Raw genomic sequence first — 12,923 nt, 5'->3', positions numbered from 1 at the left:
CTGTGACACCCCAGAGAAGTCCACGGTCTACACACCTTACAGATACAGACACACACAGACCTCTCTGGCCAGTTCTGAGAAAGGGGGCAGGAAAGGAAAGGGATGGAGGTCACCAGTGTAGCCTGGGATTTGGGTCCCTAAACTAGGCACTTGGGCTGTGGGATTTGGGTCCCTAAACTAGGCACCTGGGCTGATGTGGAACAGGGAAACCCCAAGCTCATCCCCAGGAGGAGCCAAGTCTTGCCACCAAAGTTTCCGCCCGGATCCCGGTTCCCGACTCCCTGGCAACATCTTTTCCTCGGGCTCCCTGGGCCACCAGGACCAGCACTTTCCAGAGGCCGTCGTGCCTCCGGACTTCCCAGACTCCCCCGTTCCCTTGCGCTCACTGTCTGATGTGACTGCGGCCTCCTCTCACGGGACCTGTTTCTGCCTCTGCATTTTCACGTCCCGGCTCTGCTTCACGCTGCTGAGTGGGAGGCTGTCCTTGGTCAGAAAACCCAGCTTTCCTTTTCCACGTGTGCCCTTGGCTGTGGGACGCCCCCGTTATCTACCGCTGACCTCGTTGTCCTGCGCTCCGGTCACGTGGAATCCACCTCTCAAAGCTACACGCTTTCTCTTTGGCCACCTGCCTTAAAGGCGAAATCTCAGAAAGACACCACCCAGACCCCAGTAGGGGTCTCCCTGATCGCACCTGCACGTAGACCCCCTCCAGTTACGCTAGCCACCGGCTGCCAAGGCCATTCTGGTTCGTGGTCAGGCCTGAGCTCACCCCGGCTGTCACGCCTCTCTGATTCCCTCACCTTCGAAGTCTTCAGCAGGTTGGCCTCCAGGAATTTTATCTAGAGCCTTCCCTCGCTCCCTTCGTACAGAAACACTTTACCAGTTCCTCTGCTGCCCCAGGCATGTGAGGACTCTCCCCCCTTCCTTCCCCTTCTCCTTCTGCAAGGGCTGACTTCTGATACTCCACTGAGAAGAGGACCTCAGTGGACGAACATACCAGATGATCACCATCCCTTACCCTTCTTGCTACCTGCCTGCCCCCTGCTACCCCTGGTCAGTTTCAGGCAGGTCGAGCCTGCAGGGGGGACGCAGGGAGCACCAGAGGTGGGGGTGGTACCGCCTGAGGGACAGAAAGACGCAGGGGATTAACTTGTTCAAGAGTCCCTGATTGAGCACCTGTGCTGCACTGGGGACACCAGACTAGACGCTGCGGACTCCCAGTAAAACAGAACAGGTGGGTTCTCTGTCATGGGAAACATTTCGCTTCAGTAGAGAGAAACAAAGATAATTTGATAGAATATAATTTCAGACCACAATGAGGTTCATGAAGAAGAAGCGGGAGAGCTGGCTAGAAAGTGACCGGGGCGGGGCGCCTGGCGGGGGGGATCGGTCACATAAGCGTCAGACTCTTGATTTCGGCTCAGGTCATGATCTCACAGTTTGTGACATCGAGCCCCTGTGCTGTCAGTGCAGAGCCTGCTTGGGATTCTCTCTCTCCCTCTCTCTCTCTCTCTCTCTCCCTCCCCCAATCACTCACACAGTTGCACATGCTCTGTCTCTCTCTAACTAAATAAACATTTTTTTTAAATGAAAGCGATGGGGGGAGGAAGCTGTGGAACAAAGTGTCAAGGCCTGGGTGGTGAGAAGTTGGTGACTGGCTGAAGATCGGAGGGCAGAGATTTTTCTGGGGGAGGGGACAGCATGTGCAAAGGCCCTGGGGTGAGGGGGTAGGGGCGTGAGAGACGAGGTTCGTGTGTAGGAGGAACAGAAATGGGGTCAGCGAGCAGCAGCTAGAGAAGTGTGAAGTAGGGGAAATGGGGAAGAGGCTGGGGCGGGAGCGTAAGGGTCTCAAAGGGACTGGAGAACGGCCGCCCGTGTTCATGCTTCGCGGCTGCTTCAGGCTCGAAGACCGGGTCCTCACCATGGGACACGGTGTGCACGCCTTCGTGCGGCCCTAATGGCTGAGAGGTCAGTCCTGAAACCGTAAGGTCTTCTCAGTCACCAAGGCGCCAGCCGAGCGTTGACTCCAAAAGCATCCCCTCCCAGGAGCCAGAGGACTCTCAGCCGTGGCCCGAGACAAAAACAAAAAGCCTGCCAAGGCCCTGGGCGTCTTGACACAGATCTGGACGTAGAGTTTGTCCCGCAGAACCCCAGCCGAGAGCGAAGGAGGGCGGTCCGCAGAGGCCTTCCCCCACCAAACACCTGCACCCACAATCACCTGCACCCAGGCCAGCGTGATTCATGCGTCTCCCTCGGGGGAACATTCTCCATTCCCATCCTCAGCAGAATCGTAGCTCGGTTTGCCTTATGAAATGTTTTTGTTTCCAATTGCACACCTAATACGTAGCCAGCCTCGAATATTCGGAAAAATCTGAGAACGTAACAAAAAAGATGGCATCGGCGGGGTCTCCTGAAACTCTCTCTGGATGGTTCCAGGCGCTTCTGGTCGGCTGTCCGCGCAGGGGGTCCCGTGGCTCTTAGCACCCAGGGAAGCCCAGCTCCTGCCAGCGACAAGGGCCCCTGGTCGTTCTCGCCCTGTCACCCCCTGCTTCCCTGTCCACCGGCCACTTACTCTGGCCATCACCATCACCAATGAGGCGTCTGCAACCTGTCAGGTACCTGAGGAGTGTCCCAGGGTCTGCCCAAGCCCCACCACAGTTGGCCAAGGGAGGACTGTGACCCACAGCGAGGGCCCGGTCCTCAGGGTCAGCCTTGAGTCATTTTGCCCCCCACCCTCCAAAAAATAGCCGGCGGGGTGGGAAGGGAGAGGAGTCCGTTTTGTCCAGGAAGATCTGAAAACTAAGGCTCCGTCTAGGCCCCCCGCTGCAGAATGAGGAGCCCCGAGTGAGGGCCACCACACTGAGCCAGATCAACCCCAGTGCCAGGAGAGGAGACAGTAAAACATCCGCCGTGTTTGGGGTCATTTGTTCGACACCTTCTGCCCCGAGAGAGAGAAAGAGGAACCCGGCACGACTGCCAGGTTGGTTTTCTCAAATATCGGTGCCATTTGTCAAGGGGACACGGGAGGATGTCCAGGCTCGAGGGGTGCAGAGAGAACATCCGTGCAGAGAGAACAGCAAGACTCTCTTTTCTGTCTTTTCTCTGACCCCTCCCTCAGGTCTGCTTCTGGTTTCCCCACCCCCCAGTTCCAACGGTCCGCGGCCCTGCTCGCAGCCCCCCACTCTAGGGGCCAGCGCAGCCCACAGCCTGCGTGAGGGTTCGCTGCCTGTGGCTTCACATGCACCTGCTCCATTTAGAGAGTCAAGGGGCCCATGAGGTTTCCAGCAACCCTCCCCCGCCCCAGCTTTCAGAGCAGCCGGAAACCGCTTACAGAGCAGGAGTGTGGGACCCAGGCAGCTCAGGGACAGCAGCCACCCCAGCTTCTTCCACTTGTACCTCACCCCACGAGAGGCGGGCCAGGGGTCTGCATTTTAACCTGGAAGCCCCAGGACAGGCAGAGGAAGATAAAGGCAGGGGCTCCCCAACAACAGGTGCATGAGCATCACCGGAGGGCTCCTTGACACAGGTCCCTGGGTCCCCACCCCCAGAGTTCCAGACTCCGTAAGCGTGCGGGGGGCCGGAGCCCGAGGATCTGCATTTCTAGCAAATTCCAGCGGTGGCTCCGGCACTTACAGGATGAGGGAGAGAAAGCATGGTTGCAGCGGGTGGGGGATGGGGAGGAGACCTCGGGCACTGCTGTCCCCCCAGCGCACAGGACACATAGTGAGTCCTCCTTGAACCATTTACTGAATTGGCCACCCTAAATCGGAAAACAGTGACCCAAAAGCCCAGAATAAACGTCCTCCCTTGCGGGTGGCAGGAGGCAGCTTTGAGACAGAGGGTCAGTCCCATCAGGTCCCATCCGGTCCCAAGCCTCAGCTCCTGTCGCCGGGGTTCAGCTCAAAGAATAGAACTCATCCCCGCCCACCCTCTCTTCTTCCTTCCCCCCTGAGCTGGGAGCTGCCTCATTCACATGCAGCCCACACAGCTGCAGGGCTCACTTCTGGATCACTGAGAAATGGGTCCGATTTGAAAATGTCAGGATCTCGTTAGCAATTCCAATGGCCACAGCAGTAATTACGCCTTTTCATGTTCCAGCATGTTCCACCGCATCAAAGCTGACACAGACGCCTGGTTTTATAATATCACGGCCTGGAAATAAGTGTCCAAAATGATATGAAAATGTACTAGGAAGAGATTAATAACTGTTCTTCCAGGAAGAAAGATAGCCCTTTTCAACCAGTATATTATATATTTTTTCCTCTTAAAAAAGCCTCTCTGATAGCATCTCTCCTTGAGGGGAACTGAATTATATTATCACTCACAGGCAGTAATCACTTCTGTCAGCTGCAGGGACGAGCTGCTGGCAGGAAGAGGGCTGGAGGCTTTGGAGGGAGGCCGTTCCGAGGGGCGGCCCCGGAAGGGGCAGCCCACCCCCACCCCCACCGCATCCCACGGCCAGCCCAGAGTTTTTCTGCCCAGAATAGACGGAGCCTGGATCTGCTGATTCATGGACACCTTATTACCAGGCAGGAAGGCTGGATGGGAGCAAAGTGACATCTGTTTTCCCAATGGTGTGTTTTCCAGTTCCAGCAGGGACTGTCTCTCTCTCTCTCTCTCTCTCTTTTTTTTTTAATGTTTATTTATCTTGGGAAAGAGAGAGAGAGCGGGGAAGGGGCAGGGAGAGAGAGGGAGGGAGAGAGAGAAGCACAAGCAGGCCAGATGCGGAGCTCAATCTCATGAACAGCGAGATCATGACCGGAGCCAAAATCAGGAGTCAGACGCTCAACCGACTGAGCCGCCCGGGCGCCCCAAGGACCGTCTCTTTTAAACTCGGTCCAGGGGGCACCCGGGTGGCTCATTCGGTTGAGCATCGGACCCTTGATTGCAGCTCGGGTCACTATCTCACAGTTCCATGGGTTCAAGCCCCGCTTCGGGCTCCAGGCTGACAGCACAGAGCCTGCTTGAGATTCTTACTCTCCCTCTCGGCCTCTACCCTGCTCACACTCTCTCTCTCTCTCTCTCTCTCTCTCTCTCAAAATTAATAAATAAACTTTATAAATAAATAAATAAACAAACTCCATCCAGACACAGGGCCCAAAGAAGGGACCAAACGGCGACCATCTCTGGATGGAGTCACCTGCTTTCAAGGTCTCACAGTCCAGCTGGGTCACACAGAAAGAGGGCCCGCCATGTGCCGGGGCGGGGGGCGGGGCTGGGCACTTCATATGCATTACGGCTCTGAATGATCTCCCCAGGCCCCAGGAGGTTGGCACGATCTTCCCATCATATTGATTAGGAAACTGAGGCACAGTGATACAGGAGTCACTTTCCCAAGGCCACGCAGTAGAAGAGTTGCAGGGTATGGAATCTGAGTGGGTCTTTCTGACTGCAAAGGCCTCTCTCTCTTTCCCAGGACTCAGGATTACTTCCAAGGTAGCAAATGCTAAAGGCCACATGGCGGCCCAGACAGGAAGCAGATGTCTGAGCCGGAGGCGGCAAATCTCAAGGAGGCGTCACAGCCAGTGCAGGGCTGGCTGAAAGATCCAGATTAACATAAAATGGCGGTGGGTAGGAGGTGTGTGTGGTTGGAAAAGGACCACACAAGGAATCCTTCTGGTGATGGAACGGTTCTGTCTGCATCTTGACCGTGGTGATAGATACTCGAACTTTCGCGTGATAAAATTGCGTAGAAGTAAACACACGTAAGTACGTGTAAAGCTGGGAACCGCTGAATGAGGTCAACGTCAGTTTCCTGGTGGTGAGACTGTTCTGTGGTCTGCAGGACGTTACCATTGGGGTAAACGTGGAAAAGGGTATACCAGATGGCCAAATGATTACTTTCACTTGTGTGTACATCTCCAATAATCTCTGAATAAAAGAGTTAATTCTTGGGGCGTCTGGGTGGCTCAGTCGGTTAAGCATCTGACTTCGGCTCAGGTCACCATCTCACTGTCCATGGGTTCGAGCCCCGTGTCGGGCTCTGTGCTGACTGCTCAGAGCCTGGAGCCTGCTTCCGATTCTGTGTCTCCCTCTCTCTCTGACCCTCCCCCGTTCATGCTCTGTCTCTCTCTGTCTCAAAAATAAATAAATGTTAAAAAAAATTTTTAAAAAAAGAGTTAATTCTTTAAAATAGCTAAAAGGGGGAAAGCATTCCATGCAAGGGGTGCCCTATGACTAAAAGGGCATAGGCTAGAGGTTGACAATGGGCTTAGTCCAGGTTCGGCACTGTTTTCCGATGAAAACAGAAACTTCACGTGGTAACAGGTGATGGGATTGGCCATTCTCAAAGGCAGGGGCCATGCGTCCTCTTGGAAACCCTCCCGGTACAGTGACTGGCAGTGTGCTTCTTTGTGGCCCACCTCCTGGTACATATTGGTGCCAAGCAAGCCACTGGCTTGGCAGATGGTATGACATCATGGAAAGGTAAAGATCTGGGCACACAAACCTGGATTCAATTCTTGCCTTTGGTGAGCCTGGGTGGCTCAGTCGGTCAAGCATCTGACCCTTGATTTGGGCTCAGGTCATGATCTTACGGTTCGTGGGATTCAGCCCTGTGTCAGGCTCCATGAAGACAGCACAGAGCCTGCTTGGGATTCTCTCTCTCCCTCTCTCTCTCTCTATCCCTCCCTCTCTCTCTCTCTCTCAAAATGAATAAATGAACTTTACAAAAAAGAAAAGGAAAACAATCCTTGCCTCTGTCACTTACCCTTGTTGGCCTACAGGTAAAATGTGTAACCTGTACATTTATTTGCTCATCTGCAGAATGGAACTCCCCCTTACCCACCATCGATCTGAGGGATTCAAGGAGAAAATATGTGTAGAGTAGGATGGCCAGCACATGGCAAATGGAGTAGTACCACTGACATTCACCTGGCTGCAGGTGAGGGACACTGAAATGAGCTTCTCATGCCTTATAGGAGAAGGAGGCCCGATACTGTGAGAAGAAGACATCTGATGTGTGTGTGGAAGAGGAAAGAGACCTCCCTGTGTCGTGCAACCATTAGTGGGGGTTTGTCTGGAGCCCGCCAGGAGCTGTCAAGGTAGAACATCAAGAACTCAGTTTGCGTGAAGGTCTCTCAACGTCTTGAGTGAGAAAAGACCTGAGACGAGGAGTTAAGACCATCGGATGTCAGAGGGGATGGAGGCGGACCCAACCCCTGCCAGGAGTGCAGGGAGCTGAGCCTGGTTTGAGGTCCAGAAGGAGGGCTCCGCACATGCTGACGACCAACGTCAAAGGTGAGCCCAGCCCCCAGGGAACTCACTCTAAAGGTCCTGGCTCTCCTTACACCCTTGGCTCGCTTGCTCTCGGTGCGTCCATCAGGCACACAGGGAAGGAGCTCCAACGTTCGCTCACTCTTCCCAGCCCTGGTTCCGTTCTCAGCTCTGTACGAACACACACGTACACACGTGCACAACACACACACACATTCACACACACACACGCACACACACACATGCAACACTTACCCACACACACGTACACACTCACATATGCATACGTGTATATACACGCATACCCATATACATATCATACACACACACACACACGTACACATATGTATATACACACACATATACACACATATACACACACTCCATCCTGCTCCCAGAATCCTTGCTCACACCCCACTTCCAGCCTTAACTTGTCCCATGGGCTGGGCACTCAGTACCACAGGCCCAGCCATGACCTTAGCCCCCCTCATTTATATACAGATGACCCTTGAACAACGCAGGGTTTAGGGACACCAACCCCCTGCACAATCGTAAATCCACATACAACTTTTAACACCCTAAAAACTTAATTACTAATAGCCTACAGTTGACTGGAAGCCTCACCAATACCATACAGTCAATGAACACACATTCTGTATGTTATATATATTACACACTGTATTTTTACAGTAAAATAAGCTAGAGAGAAGAAAACACTATCAAGAAAATCGTAAGGAAGAGAAAATACATTTATGGTGCTACACTGTATCGGAAAAGCCTGTGTGCAAGCAGACCCCTGCAGTTCAAACTTGTGTTGTCCAAGGGTCCCCTGTACGGATTCCTCACCCTCTTCTCTACGTTGCCGCAGCCTACCCTCGATAAACACTATTTGGGGGCGCCTGGGTGGTTTATTCGGTTAAGCGTCTGACTCTTGATTTCGACTCAGGTCACAATCTCACAGCTCGTGAGTTCCAGCCCCACATCGGGCTCTGTGCTGACAGTGCAGAGCCTGCTTGGGATTCTCTCCCCCTCTCTCTCTTTCTGCCTCATCCCCACTCGCTCTCTCAAAATAAATAAGTAAACTTTAAAAATAAATACACAGGGGCGCCTGGGTGGCTCAGTCGGTTAAGCGTCCAACTTGGTTCAGGTCATAATCTTGTGGTTCGTGAGTTCGAGCCCCGCGTCAGGCTCTGTGCTGACAGCTCAGAGCCTAGAACCTGTTTCAGATTCTGTGTCTCCCTCTCTCTCCGCCCCTCCCCTACTCGTGTTCTGTCTCTCTCTGTCTCAAAAATAAATACAAACATTAAACAAAATTAAAAATAAATAGTAAATATAAATTTTAAAAATGAATGTTATCCAAGTCTTCCTGGTTCAGAACTTGCTACCTTAGCGTCTGAACTCCATGGGTGCCCCCGCTGGCCCCACTACCAAAGACTATCTAAAAAAGAAGACAGGATTGACAAGGCTTGGCCATATCCTTGGAGCCCATGTGGGAGGGGGACACTGGACAGCTGGGAATCCCAGTTGCAAGACACGGCAGAGTGAGGTGGATGGATGCCCAAGATTCAATATTTAAGTGACTGTGACCGCAGGACCTTGGCCCAAGGGAGCCGAGACGAACCAAGGCAGAGCTGGGTGATGCCCTGTGCCCTGTCTTCACGCACGTGACCTCACAGCGGGGCCTCCTGACCTCTCCCAGGAAGGGGCACCTCCCCCCACCCCAGACCTGGGAAGAGATGACAGGCCCCAGGGGGTGTTGACAGGCCCCCAGGGGCTCGGCCACATTTTCACCATTAACGCTGAGCCGGGCATTGAGAGGTGGGAAGCTGGCTCCGAACAGAGCATCGTTTCTAAAGCAAACCAGCAATCTTCAAAAGATGGGAATCAGCAAGATTAATGAGGCCGATTACTGCCAGCTGCTTAAAGGAACTTGAAGGCTTTCGATGTCAGTACATTTATGATGACAGAGTAATTAGAGCTAATTAAGAAAAAATGAAGCCGAGAACAGTGCAGTTGGCTCATGCTGGCTGAGTGTCGAGATGTCTCGGACCCTCTCTGGAGTCCCCAGAAGCGCTCTCGGGGGATCAGCCTGCGGCTGCCGGCCCCCTCCGTTTGGACTCTAGAAATACAGGATCATCTGAGCAAGGACAGAGCTGTGGATGAGACGCAGTGAGGACGGGGCGGGGAGCGGGGGAGGTCCAATTTCATCCAAAATCAGAACGCTTTCGTCCAGAGGAGAACCTGTAACCGTTGCAAAGAATTTCTCTCTCAAGCAGGTGTGGGGGGGGGGGGGGGGGGGGGGGGGGGTTGCACAAGGTTAGCTAAGAGGAAGAACTGTTGGTCAGACGTGTCCTACAAAGACTGACCCAAAAAAGCGGCATCCTTGCTGGACAGAGATGCCTCCCAAGGCACAAGCTGATACAGCAGGTGACACTGGATTGGGTTCACACGACAAGCAGCTTTCCTGATGGGTGGACGGGCGGCCCCGAACCATCCACACTCCTTCACTGCAGCCACCATTTCCAAGTGGAGGCACGGGTTTGCAGGGAGGCCAGCCAGGATTGGGGAGAGTTCTAGAAGAGAAAGGGGTAAGCGCTCTACCCTGAAATTCAAGATGGCGGAAAGCAGATGGATTGACAGCTCTGGTTCATCTGGCGTGTTCTTCCCAGGCTTGGTCGAGAAAGCTGTTCCCCAGGCCTTATTCGCAGGCTGACACAGGGAACAGGGGCATAAGAAGATTGGGAGAGCCCTGGAGACCTCCCAGCCTGCCCGGCCCACCTTCTGATCCCTGAAACTTGCTAACAGAGAATCAAACCCTTTACCCCACCAGGGGAACCCCAGCCTAAAACACCAACACCCCCAGGCACGGAGCACGAGACACAAAATTCTCACTCGAAAGTAAATGGCTGCCGCTCCCCCATTCAGCCAACATGCAGGAAACCCAGCCCCGGGTCCTGCCATTGCCCTGTCTTCCCGCCGCCTCGCAGGACCAGGGCAGGCCAGGGGCAGGGGCCGGTTCTACAGGGCTGAAAGTGGGGCAGGTTTTCATCACCATCTTAAAAAAGAAAAAAACAAAGAATCCATTCTGAGGGCCATGCTTGAAACACACCCCACCAGATGGAAATAATAGGCGCCTCCCGACTGCTTAGTTACGGTCCGCCTTTGAGCACAGAGATCTTTACGGCAGGAGTGGAGTCAGCTCATAAACGCAAGAGTCTGCTGCTTCTTCTTCAACGGGCTGAGAAAACCGAAACGTATGTACCAATGCCACTGCTGACCCTTACCAGCTGCTTCCACGGGCGGGTCCCCCGGCCTCTGTGGGCCACCTCCCTCGTCTGTAAAGCACCAAGGCGGCCTTAGACTCCTGCTCACCGACATGCGTCGGAAGTCCTGCGCACATCTCCGATTCCCCAGCACTTTGGCTTAAGTGGAATCACAGGAGGGGAGGAAAAAAACCACCCTACAAGAACCAACGGATCTATTTCTTGGCTAACAGGCCCCATTTATTCTGGAAAATGAACTGCATCCCTGATAGGGCCATTAAATCAAGCAGCATCCTGAAAGCACATGTTCAGGGCCACGGGAGACATGTGAGTCCAATTAAAATATTTAAGCTCGTTTTCTTTCTTCAGAAAATCACAAAGTCTAACCAGACACACATTTCTGGCATTTTCTGGGGCTTTGTGATGAGGTTTTTGCATGAGTTGTTTTGCGTTGGAGTATTACCGGATCAATACCAGGTGCGGGTTGTATGATGAAAAAAACTGAAAACGAAAAAAACCTGGTGTGCTATTCTTTATGGGGTTTTTTTATGCCTCCTTTTTATTTCTTTAGCCATTCCAAGCATACGGGGCTCATGCTGTAGTTTCTTCCAGCCTTACTGCTCTGCTACAAGCGTTCTTGGCACGATCCGAGTTCGAGATCCTCGCTGGGGGTCAAGGCGATGACTTGTCTTCACGATATCAGCACAGGCGACCAGGAATGCTACTGGTTGAGGGGGTGCTGGACTGTCTAGGAGAAATCCTGGGGAGGAACCAGCCTGAGTATGAGACTCCCTTCAGATATTGATGGAAAGTCTCCTTCTATTTCTGAGGCGCGTCCCATAAGAAGACCAAGATGATGCGTAAGAGAGGTATCTTCTCTTCTGAATCCTCTGCCGGCTAAGGAGTCCATCAGCGGCAGGAGCATAGCTGTCAAGGGAGAGTCTGAGCTGCGGGGACAGGAAGACCCAAAACGCAACGCCTCACCAAGTTGGAATCACATTTGTCGCTCACGGAACAATCCAGAGAAGCCATCCCAGAACGAGGAGGGCAGCTCGGCCACCCTCAACATGGCGGCTTCCCAATCTGGGTCCAAAGTGGCTGCTCCAGCTCCTGCCATTATAGCCACCTCTTAACCAGGGGGGGTAGGGGAGAGAAAAAGGCAAGAGCATCCTCCTTTTTTTTTTTGAGATTATGTTATGAAGACTGCTGACCATCCACCAAAATCTGTTGCAAGGGTTACTACACTCGCCGGTCTCCTGGCCGCTGGTCATGGCCGTGGAAACAGAAATGAAAGATGAGGCAAGAGGATCTTATGGGCCATGTATGGACATGCCTTCACTCTGCCCCATTTCACTGGCTGGAGCTCAGTCACATGGCCCCACCTACATGCAAGGGAACCTGGGAAATGTAGTCTACTTGTGTGCACGGCCCCAGATTCCCTCTGCCTCCATCACTCAGATGTCCCTATGGAAAAGAAAGGGTGGTCCACGCGCCATGAATCAGTAGCTGTGTTAGGTCCTTGGTAGATATCAACCTAGTTAATTAGAGAATGATTAATTTCTATTTTGTAAATGAGGCTCAGAGATCTTAAGAAATTTGCCCAAAGCCACACAGCTAAGCAGCGTTGTGATATAGACACTGAACTTTCCTCCACACCAGGAAGACATGTCTGGGTTCTTCCCAAGCAAAGCAGCTTTGTCTGCCCCTTGAAGGGGCTGCTTTGCCCCCTTCACACTGACTCACACACTGTCCCTGTCTGATTAGGACCTGGGCCAATGCTGACAACAAAGGTGCTCTCCCTTGGAAATATCTGCTCTCCCGATGAAGGCAGGAAAGCGATCCAGGAGGGGGTCCAGGGCTTTCTGAGTCGCCCCCCGCAGGAGACACAGGCCCGGCACCCTTCAGGAGACCGTGAACCTTGGCCATCATGACAAAGGCCTGGAACAGAGGGGGTCAGAGGAGAGGGGTATTTACAGCAGCAGGATGGTGAAGGTGAGGGTCATGATGGAACCCGGCCACACCCAAAGATGCCTGAAACAACCCCTTCCTCACATACCAGACAGCCCCCAACCTCTCCTGCCCGGCTCTGGGGCTACCATGGTCCAGTTCCAAGGAGACCATGGGGAGCTTCTGCCTACATGAATGGGCCACCTCCCTGATGCAGAGAAGTGTGAGATTCATCTGGGCGTCGCTCTTCACATGTGAGCCACAACAGTCCTCCCCGCAGCCCAGCCGAGAGAGCCTGAAATGGAATCGCTCATCAGTCATCTTGTTCAGAGGCAGAATACCACAGATTCTGGAGGCAGACTGCGTTATTACACGTGTGACCTTGGGCAAACCAATGACCCTCACTGGGCCCCAATTTCCTTATCTGTAAAATGGGAATAAGAGTCTCTACTGGCTCCAGGAGCCACTTGGAAAATCCTGCATCTCGGGCTTTGGGGA

The sequence above is a fragment of the Prionailurus bengalensis genome, chromosome E3 (assembly GCF_016509475.1).
Source record: "Prionailurus bengalensis isolate Pbe53 chromosome E3, Fcat_Pben_1.1_paternal_pri, whole genome shotgun sequence".
In the NCBI taxonomy this organism is placed as follows: domain Eukaryota; kingdom Metazoa; phylum Chordata; class Mammalia; order Carnivora; family Felidae; genus Prionailurus; species Prionailurus bengalensis.
The sequence above is the reverse complement of the archived record's forward strand: the minus strand, read 5'-3'. Positions refer to the sequence as shown.